Source organism: Thunnus maccoyii, chromosome 16 (assembly GCF_910596095.1).
Source record: "Thunnus maccoyii chromosome 16, fThuMac1.1, whole genome shotgun sequence".
Lineage (NCBI taxonomy): Eukaryota > Metazoa > Chordata > Actinopteri > Scombriformes > Scombridae > Thunnus > Thunnus maccoyii.
Genome location: NC_056548.1, coordinates 26,037,027 through 26,046,314, shown reverse-complemented (window position 1 = coordinate 26,046,314; position 9,288 = coordinate 26,037,027). Strand labels below are relative to the sequence as shown.

The window sequence follows — 9,288 nt, the reverse complement described above, 5'->3', positions numbered from 1 at the left end:
TTTTTAAAAAAAAGCCACAGATTAACATTGCACTCCTATAACATTGTTGGACTCGTCGACGACTCATGACAGTAAAAAAAAAAAAATCAAAATTGATGGAGCAGAACCAAAGATATCCACCTTTTTTTTTCATTTCCCATCATGCAACTTGACTCGATTTACTCGACTGTACAGATCTGTCAGTTAAACTCACTTCTCTCCAACTCCACACCCCCAGAATATAACCTGATGCAGGTCTGTGTACCGAAATGTTCCCAATAAATCTCTAACTGCAAGTGCAGAAGACAGTGTGTGGGAGTTCTCTGTTCTACTATACTTGGCCCATGGTCTTCTCCGACGCACCTGTTGATCTACAGGTGTGTTCTGCTCCTTTAACTCCACACCCCAAGTATGTTTTCATTTTCAGACTTGCAGTCTTCAACCCCAACTGACATTGACTCAAGTTATGTCACTGGAGGCAATTTACCACACTTTGTGAACCTCCCACAAGGCTTTATACAACTTTTTCAAATCAGTGGAGTTCCCCTCTAACATACACAAGCTAAAAGAATAGAGAATACATAGTTTTCTCTCTCACACACACATTCACTGGCTGTAGCTTCTCTCTCCTTCACCCTCTGTCACACAAACACACAGACAGACAGGTTAGCTGTTTGCTGTCTCTCTTTCCCTCTCACTCGTTTACCAAAACTTTCACATCTCCACATTTCCTCCCTCTTTTGCCTTGTAGCTGTCCCTCACACCCTGCAGGCCTCACTGCAGCTAACAAAGCTGAATTTTAAAATCCTCACTTTTCCTCTTCCATTAGTTGATCAGAATGTCCAAATGAATGCAAATATAACACACACAACACATTTTGAAACCAAATTTTCTCACTGAGGAGCTAGACACAAATAACCTCTTTAGCTAAACCTCACTGTACTTGTTAATACTGGCACATTAATTTAAGAACTATAAAGAAAGACTTGCGTCAGGTCTTCAGTTATATTGTCCAGTTACTAGAAGTTAATCCGCACCTACTAGCCAATCTAAATGGAGAATTCCCAGTGACCATGGTACAAACTAAAATAACAGATGTATGAAAACTAGTATGGACTAGTGGATCACAAAATAAGGTACTAAAGCAGAACATGCCTTATTTGATATCTTACTTTAGTGGTTCCAACAAATTTGCAATTACCAAAAGAAAATTACCAAAAATGTTTGACATACAATGAACTTGGAACTTTTGTGGTCCCTGGGGGTCTGGGGCCACGTGCCAGGTGCTTGCTTTGTTAGTAATCCAGCCATGTGTTCTGGGATCTGGGATTGCAGTATTAAAATCAGGGAGCATATCTTTTAAAAACATGACAGAATTAGCTCTTATTTGGAAGTGGCCAAGCTCACATTGTGGTAATATACGTGGTTTGGACGGATTCCACCCACGTTTCACATATGAGCAATATAAAGACATAGAGCAGGTGTATGTGTTATGAGAGACATCTTTTTCACTGATGCTATCTTATATTTCATCCTTTTTATTCCATAAGAAAGACTTTATTTGGGATATGGCTATAAATCAAGTTTAGCAGAGCCGGTTTTCCCCTGCAGCTCCACAGTTGGGCTTCAGGCAGTTTTTCTTGGTGATTCTCTGCCAGCTCTGCTATAGCATCTCAATGTGATATGTATGTTGTGCTTTTTATTTGAAGCTGAGTGTTTCTTGTGGTAGAGATGGGACAGGGACATGGCATTTATATATACTACCTGGACGAACTGTCTGTGGGTCCACACTGCCTATTTTTACACACACTTTCGTCACACTGACCCTACCTTCTGGCTGACGTCTCATTCTGAAAAGGCTGTTTACATGACACTGTTCATTAAATGTAACCTGTGTGGGATTTATTCTAATATATTAAACATTTGGCCCTACAGTATGCTGTGTAGCATTTGAAAACCTGCTTTTTGGTGGTGCACTGACATATTATCTAATTGGAAAGGATGTTTGTCTGAGAAAATCTTCGAACACAAATTGGACCAAGTGAGAGGACGAGCCAGATAGTGGGATGCACTGTTTTTATCAATAAAACAATCTTTGGTTTTTGCTCACATTAAACTGTGGCAAGACATCTAGTTTCACTGTGATATATTAAGGATAAATTACTCTACACATCCTTCACTGAATTTTCTAAAATCCAGTAACATCAGGCCATATGCGTAATATTTTGCTGTTCATATAAACGCTGATCACTGTTAAAGCTTATTGGTGATTAAGAACTAAGACCTGAGAGGGATTCTCAGTGGAAAAAGATGATTTATGTGAAATCTTATTGTGTGCCGTATTTCCAAGCCTTGTTGAAATGCATTAATGTACAAATAAAGACTAAACTTGATGGTGGAATGCGATGCACTGTGGTCTGTTTACTATTGTCTTAGTAAACTTACTGTTGCCCCGCCCCAAATAAATAGAATAGAAAACACACATGGACATACACACAAACAACAACAACAAAAATCAATTATTTCAGCTTAATCTTTACACACTGGCACATTTGAAGCCTTACAGGATTAACAGAGCTCATCACAACTTCAATGTTATTCTTTCTATAACATTATTCATTCCTATTGGTTGTAAGAAAAAACCCCAGGTTAACCAAACTTACTGTATTTGGCAGAGAAAACAAAAGCTCAACAGTTCAATTATTAAACTGTCTGTTGTGAATCCATCACGGTTTACAGACTGACTTCCTGATTCAACATTAAAGGATAGGTTCAGGTTTTTTTTCAAGTTGTCTTAATACAATACTGATGTGCCATTATGTACATGGAAATGGGTCTTGGTCGCTGTAACAATTCCCACTCTCCATACTGATCATGAAGCTATTCTCTTGGAATGCAACTACACTATAAAGGTGTGTTCAAACAGAACACAAAGCAAATTTGCAAACTCACTTCATTTGTATGTATTTGACCTCTGGACCATTTGTGTTTATTCTCCCCAAACAGCCAAAATATCAACTGTACATTAGCTGTAAGCTAGCTAGCAATGGGCACACCGAGCGTGTGTGTATTCAGAACAGATTCTAATTGAACTCAGTGTATTTATGTTCATTTGACAGCTGTAGCCACAACTTGGTCCTTTCAGGATCTCTCATCTCTGGAACATATTTGTCCATCACTTGTTTCTTTCAAACACAGACGCAAACCATATTCCATGTCTTAGGCGCAGAGGCGGGAGCAAGTCGAGGTCTGGAGGACAATAAGAACTCAGCTCTGAGATGTCACACATACACTAAAACACTCAAAGAGTCAGAGCAGGTTGTTAAAATCTGCAATAATCACTTTGAAGTTTTGTCTGAGCTTGTCTTCAGTAGTAAAAGCCAGATAACGGCAACAGACTTAAACAACACTACCACAATTTATCCCACTCCCACAGCTCAGCAAGGAACTTTAGTCCACGGAAACAAAAAGATGGGATTTTGTATTAACCAGACTGTAACTTTAGAATATACTTGATCTAGCTAACTCAGACTGCTGAAGCCTCAGTTCAGCTTCAGCTTAATTTAGGAATGCATTTTTGCACAGAATGAGGGCTGTAGATGTTGTCCTCCATTTGTTGCAGTGTGGTCACATTCGGAGAGAATAGCTGCAAGGCCAGTATGGAGAGAAGAATTTTTATATGGGCCAAGGCCCATTTCCACGTACATATTGGCACACCAATATTGCATTAAGACAGAATTGAAAAAACCCAAACCTATCCTTTAATCTACCATACTTACCGTAAATGTATGTACAGATTATTCTGATGCAGTGAGGGATTATTAGCAACGTTTCAAGTATGCTCACTTTCAGTTTCACATCCAAATAAAGGGGTTTGGATAACCTAACTGACTCCTTAAGTTTCTTGACCTGTGGGAGTTTGTTAGCAAAATGTTCCCAGATGTCAGTAATTACTCTGGTGAGTACAATGTTATCATAACTGATAGAGATGATGGCCAAGGCTATAAAAATAAGATCAAAATTATTATAACCTGACATTTACCTTTCACAAAAGGATAATGTAAGAGGTTCATTTATTTAGATTTAACTAAGAAACCTAAAACTTCCTTGTCATTTGGAAATTTCAACTGCAATCTCATACTTAGAAGGGTTAATTATAAAAAACACTATTATTATTATGTACTGTAATATTTTAAGGGCCATTGTGATTTCACTGATATCACAAATGGAGCAGTATATTTGATTACTCATTACTAGGAATACATTGTTGTAATGTATCAGTGACACACAACTTTGTTGCCCAACTATGGTCACAAGAATTCCACTATTATATCTTTGTTTATGATTACACTCTTCATTCTTCATTCACACACACACACACACACACACACACACACACACACACACACACACACACACACACACACACACACACACACAAACACACACAAACACACACACACAGCCTGTGGTGCCATCTGTGTATTGAATAGTACATGGTGTATGAGGAGTTGTGTCAGTAATGTAGGTCTGTCCATCTATTTAAGGCTGATTAATTAGAGCACTTTGAATAAGGCCAGAGAGAAAGAGAGAGAGAGAGAGACTACGATTATGAATAGTTAATCCATGTGCCAGTTCCACAGCCACCAGGGGGACTGTGGTGATTTATTGGGCCAGATGACACAGTCTGTTTGTCACACAGTCTGTAAAAATATAAGACCAGATTTACTGTAATTCTTAAAGTAATTTGAACAAACTTTTCAGGATGAGTGCACTATGAGAAAGATGACAGTCAGATTTCAAAGAAGTCTTCAGATTAAATATAAATGTATGGGCCTTTCTATTTTATGTTTTTTGTTGGTCTCCTCATACAGAGGCAGCAATAACTCTTTATTGCAAAGCAACTATAATATGCCTGCAGGGACTCATGGGGTTGTTGATCAATACAGGCTGTAAATGGAGGTCATTATTTTCCCTCCACTTACTCCGCAGGAACAGTTTTTTTAAATTCCCAAACAAAAAGCTATTCTGAATACATGCCCTAGAGTTATATTATGTTTTGTTCAGGGAGTTAAAATACACCCACTAACGTTAAAAATTTTGCTCTTTAGTTTCTGATTTTTTTTTATAAAGAATCAATAAGAATCAACATTGGGTTTACTTAGATTTCTTACTTTCCATCCTAAACTCATCACTCACTCCACCACCTGAAATTTCATTGCATAACAGGTACTATCCTCTGACTAATACTAACGATGCTGAACACAGGGAAGCTAATCACATCACTAGCATTAAGGCTAACCAAAACCTGAGAAATAGCCCAAAAACCACTGCTAGGCTGAGGGCCAGAGTGCTGTTAACTTTGCACTTGATCCAGACACTATTCTGATTGAGGACTCGATAACCAAGCAATGTAAAAAAGACTGAAAATCTAACTGTGGATAACACATCTGTCAGGGAGCTAACAGAGATGTTGCCAACTATCCTCTCTACACATCCAAGTGATATGAACATTTTCATACACTCTGGATCTATCGACATTCTGCAAATGAAAACTGACTCTGAGATCTTGAAAAAAGACTTTACCCTGCCACTGGAAAAACTGAGTGACTGTCAACTGCAACATTTATACATTTCTGGATCAATACCAAGTTTTGGGAAAGGAATTGAATCTTTTAGCAGACTCCTTGGCCTGAATACATGGCTGACATCAGCGTGCCTCACCCTTGGGATAAAGTTTATTGACAACTTCAGTGTCTTTTGGAACTGTAAAGACCTATTTAAACTTGATGGGGTTCATGCAAACATCATTGGATCCAGACTCCTTAGCACAATCTACGTCATGCCCTTGGGAGGCTAAACACAAACAAGAATGTGTGGATAAGCGTCAAGGTCAGAGAATGTCTCTGAATGCTCTCCTCCAATCAGGGACCCAACAACCCCCCTCTCTCTCCCCTCCACCACACTCACCAATCAAGGTGTTAGTGAAAACAGCAAAAACCAAACTCATCACCACTCAGGTGTCCACAAGAGATGACCCCATGCCACTTCATTAAACATACTGGTGATCTTAAACTTGCAATACATGACATTCAGCCACTAGATGTCGCACTATAGCACCAACATCTCAGACCAAAACAAATGTTGTTAATTTGAGAAAGTTTGTGATGCAGCCGCCATCTTGGAAAGGGACGCGAAGGACACAGAGGGACTCACATGCACTAACATGCACGCGCAGATGGCACGGCTACCAAAACAAAGAATAGGGAAGCTTGGATAACAACACACACAGAGGGAGTGTGACTTCATTCACTGGTAAGGACGCCATTACTGTGTGATATCTCTACATAGTAAATAGTTGTTTTCTGACAACTAATACGGCTAAATATTGTTTATTTCAACTTTAAACAGCCGGTGGCATGGCTAAACACATCGTAGCAATCACAGATCATCTGTTACATGTTTCAATAATATTAAATTTGTTAATATTCAACCAGAACCAGTCTCTTTTCCTGTCACAGAATCCCAACAGCTTCTAAATGTCAGATCATTGGCTAACAAATCCTTCTTGATTAATGATCTGATAACTGAAAAGAATATGCATTGTATGTTTTTAGTTGAGACCTGGCTAAACAGCACTACTAGTGTAGCAACACTGATAGAGGCTTGTCCTCCAAACTATAATTTCTATCAGTCCGTCAGACTAAACAGGAAAGGAGGAGGGATTGCAGCCATCTTACCTACACAGTTTGTGTGTAATGGCATTGACTTGGGTGAATTTACATCGTTTGAATATCTTGCTTTGGAACTCAAAGCAGAATTATTATCTATCATTACATTATGTCGACCACAAGGATATTCATCACTATTCCTACAACAATTCTCAGAGCTCACTGGTGTCACTAGATATGATGGTCAGTCCTGAATGAGGACTTGAACATTCATATTAATAAAAAGAATGACTCCAAAGCTGTGGAGCTTGTAAATCTACTGAACAGTTTTGAACTCACCCAACATGTATATGAAGCCACTCATCAGCATGTAACACTCTAGATTTAGTAATAACAAAAGGGTTAAACATTGATAATGTTTTAGTATTTGAATGAGCTATTTCGGACCATCACTGTGTGTTTTTTGATGCCAACCTAATCTTAACAAAGACTAAAAGGGAATTTTCCTTAATGACAAGGCTGAAACAATGTTTTTTAATATTATGAGATCATTTGAGCCATACGGTTGTGACTGCTCTTTAAATGACATGGTTGAAAATTTCAACAATACATGTCATCTGCTTTAAATACTGCTGCTCCACTAAAAGTTAAAAGAGGTCGACTGACAGAATCTCCCCATGGTTAAACAATAACAGTATTAATGAGATCAAGAGAATCTGTCGGGCGTCTGAAAGAAAATGCAGGAAAACTAGGCTCACATTTCACTGTAATAAAGAAGCCATGACTGCATATAACAAAGTAGTACATCTAACAAGAAAGAATTACTTTTCCAAAATTATTACAGAGAATACTGGGAAATCTAGAATATTATTCTCCACCATTGACCAGCTGCTCATGTAGCCATGGGAAAATTCACCTGTATTACATTAACTGAGCTTTGCATGACTGTCACTGAGTGTAACTCCTCCACCTCATGTATTGACCCTGTACCTAGAGCATTTTTAAGCGGGTGTTCAATAGTGTTTCAAGTCATGAACATTATAAATACATCTCTTCAAACAGGCATCTTTCCAGATACCTTCAAAAGAGCTGTTGTAATACCCTTACTAAAGAAATCCAACCTAGATGGTAATGCACTGACCAGCTATACGCCGATTCTTGTTATGACCTGGTAAGGCTGTTTTTCTGTGTTTTGGGCATTAGAACCTTCTCATTCTACCTGCCTGTCTGTCTAGTCTGCATTTGGGTCCTCCACCTGTCTGCCACGCAAACACATTTGTAACATAAAGGGACTTGCCAATAACCCTTTAATAGGTCAAATTTGGTGATGAATTTGTTCTGAACCAACCCTGTCCACATGTTCTCCATTTGGGGCAGAGGAAAACAAAAATGTGTCATCAGGTTTGGGTACAAGCAGACATGGAGAACTGCATGCACTGGAGCTGGGGACAGCTAAACCATTTTCCAGCATATAGGTGAGCAGAGGTCCAGCAGGAGCAGAGCACGTTTAGCAAGATTAACCCAGTAAGCGTGCTGTTTCATTGGGGGATGATCACCAACATTAATATCATGGGAGTGGTGCAGGATGGAGTGTCTGAAAACAGAGGGATGTTTTTAATCAAACGAATGACATCTTTCTGAGCTGAATTATTCAAATGATGTAAATGGGATCTTGAATCTTTCAGAATTTCGGAAACGGGAACAAGGTTCAACACTGTTGACACGCAGGCTGTCACTCTAAGGAAGAAAGGAAGAAATAGAAAGATTCAAACAGAGAAAAAGAGACCTGAAGTGAGATTGCAGCAAGAGTACACTCCACCTGCAAGCCCACACAGTGAACATAGGTCTCAAAGTAAAGTGCTAAACTATTCTCAAACTGATTTTGTAATGGATTTAATATATGTAATCTTAATGCCATTAGTAAAATGTACCTACAGCAAAACCCCGTGTGAAGAATAACTATATGCTGCATTCTGTTTATTTTAGGCAGTGCCTTCAAGCTAAAGCCCAATCAAGAAACACAAAGAGAAAACTTTGTCGTGACTGAGCGCACAACTTGAAATGGATGAAATTCATAGGAGGATAGGATAGGATGGCCAGATGGCGGCATGAGCATTCTTTGTCTCTCTATTGTCTGCAAATTTACAAATAACTTGTGTAATACTGTTTTTGTTAGATTTGTCAAACTGTCTTGCAAAGCCTGAGTGCCTATTTTGAGGTTTGAATTGTCCCCATTTGAGAAAGACAAAAGACTCTGACTCTGAGAAAAGTGGCAACTCTGCATTAATGAATGGACTGAAGTTGCGTAATGCAAAACACAGTGGAAAAGAGAGTCCACAATAAAACTGACAGTCTGTATAGATTGCTGGAGAAGCTGAGCCAAGATATCTCGAAAGAGGTAGAAAGAACAGCCCAAGAATTGTGATTGAATTTGGAGCTTGAAGTGGGCATCTGAGCTCTAGAATGGAAATGACTGAGTTGAAAATTGCTGAAATCCCCAGAAACCTCAACATGGGGTTGGAATACAGATATACTTTTTAGCCATTTTATTGAAACTGATGTACTCCAATGATGTAGACTCTGTCTATATTAGTGGTGACATGAATAGTTGTATTGCAGACTTAATTTGATTGATAAT

The 9,288-nt window shown here is 38.7% G+C and overlaps 1 long non-coding RNA gene across 1 annotated transcript in view; it reads right to left on the bottom strand.

Moving 5' to 3' along the window:
* Positions 1-9,288, bottom strand: part of LOC121913990 — a 29,486-nt gene that overhangs the window by 5,035 nt on the left and 15,163 nt on the right. The window lies entirely within an intron of this gene.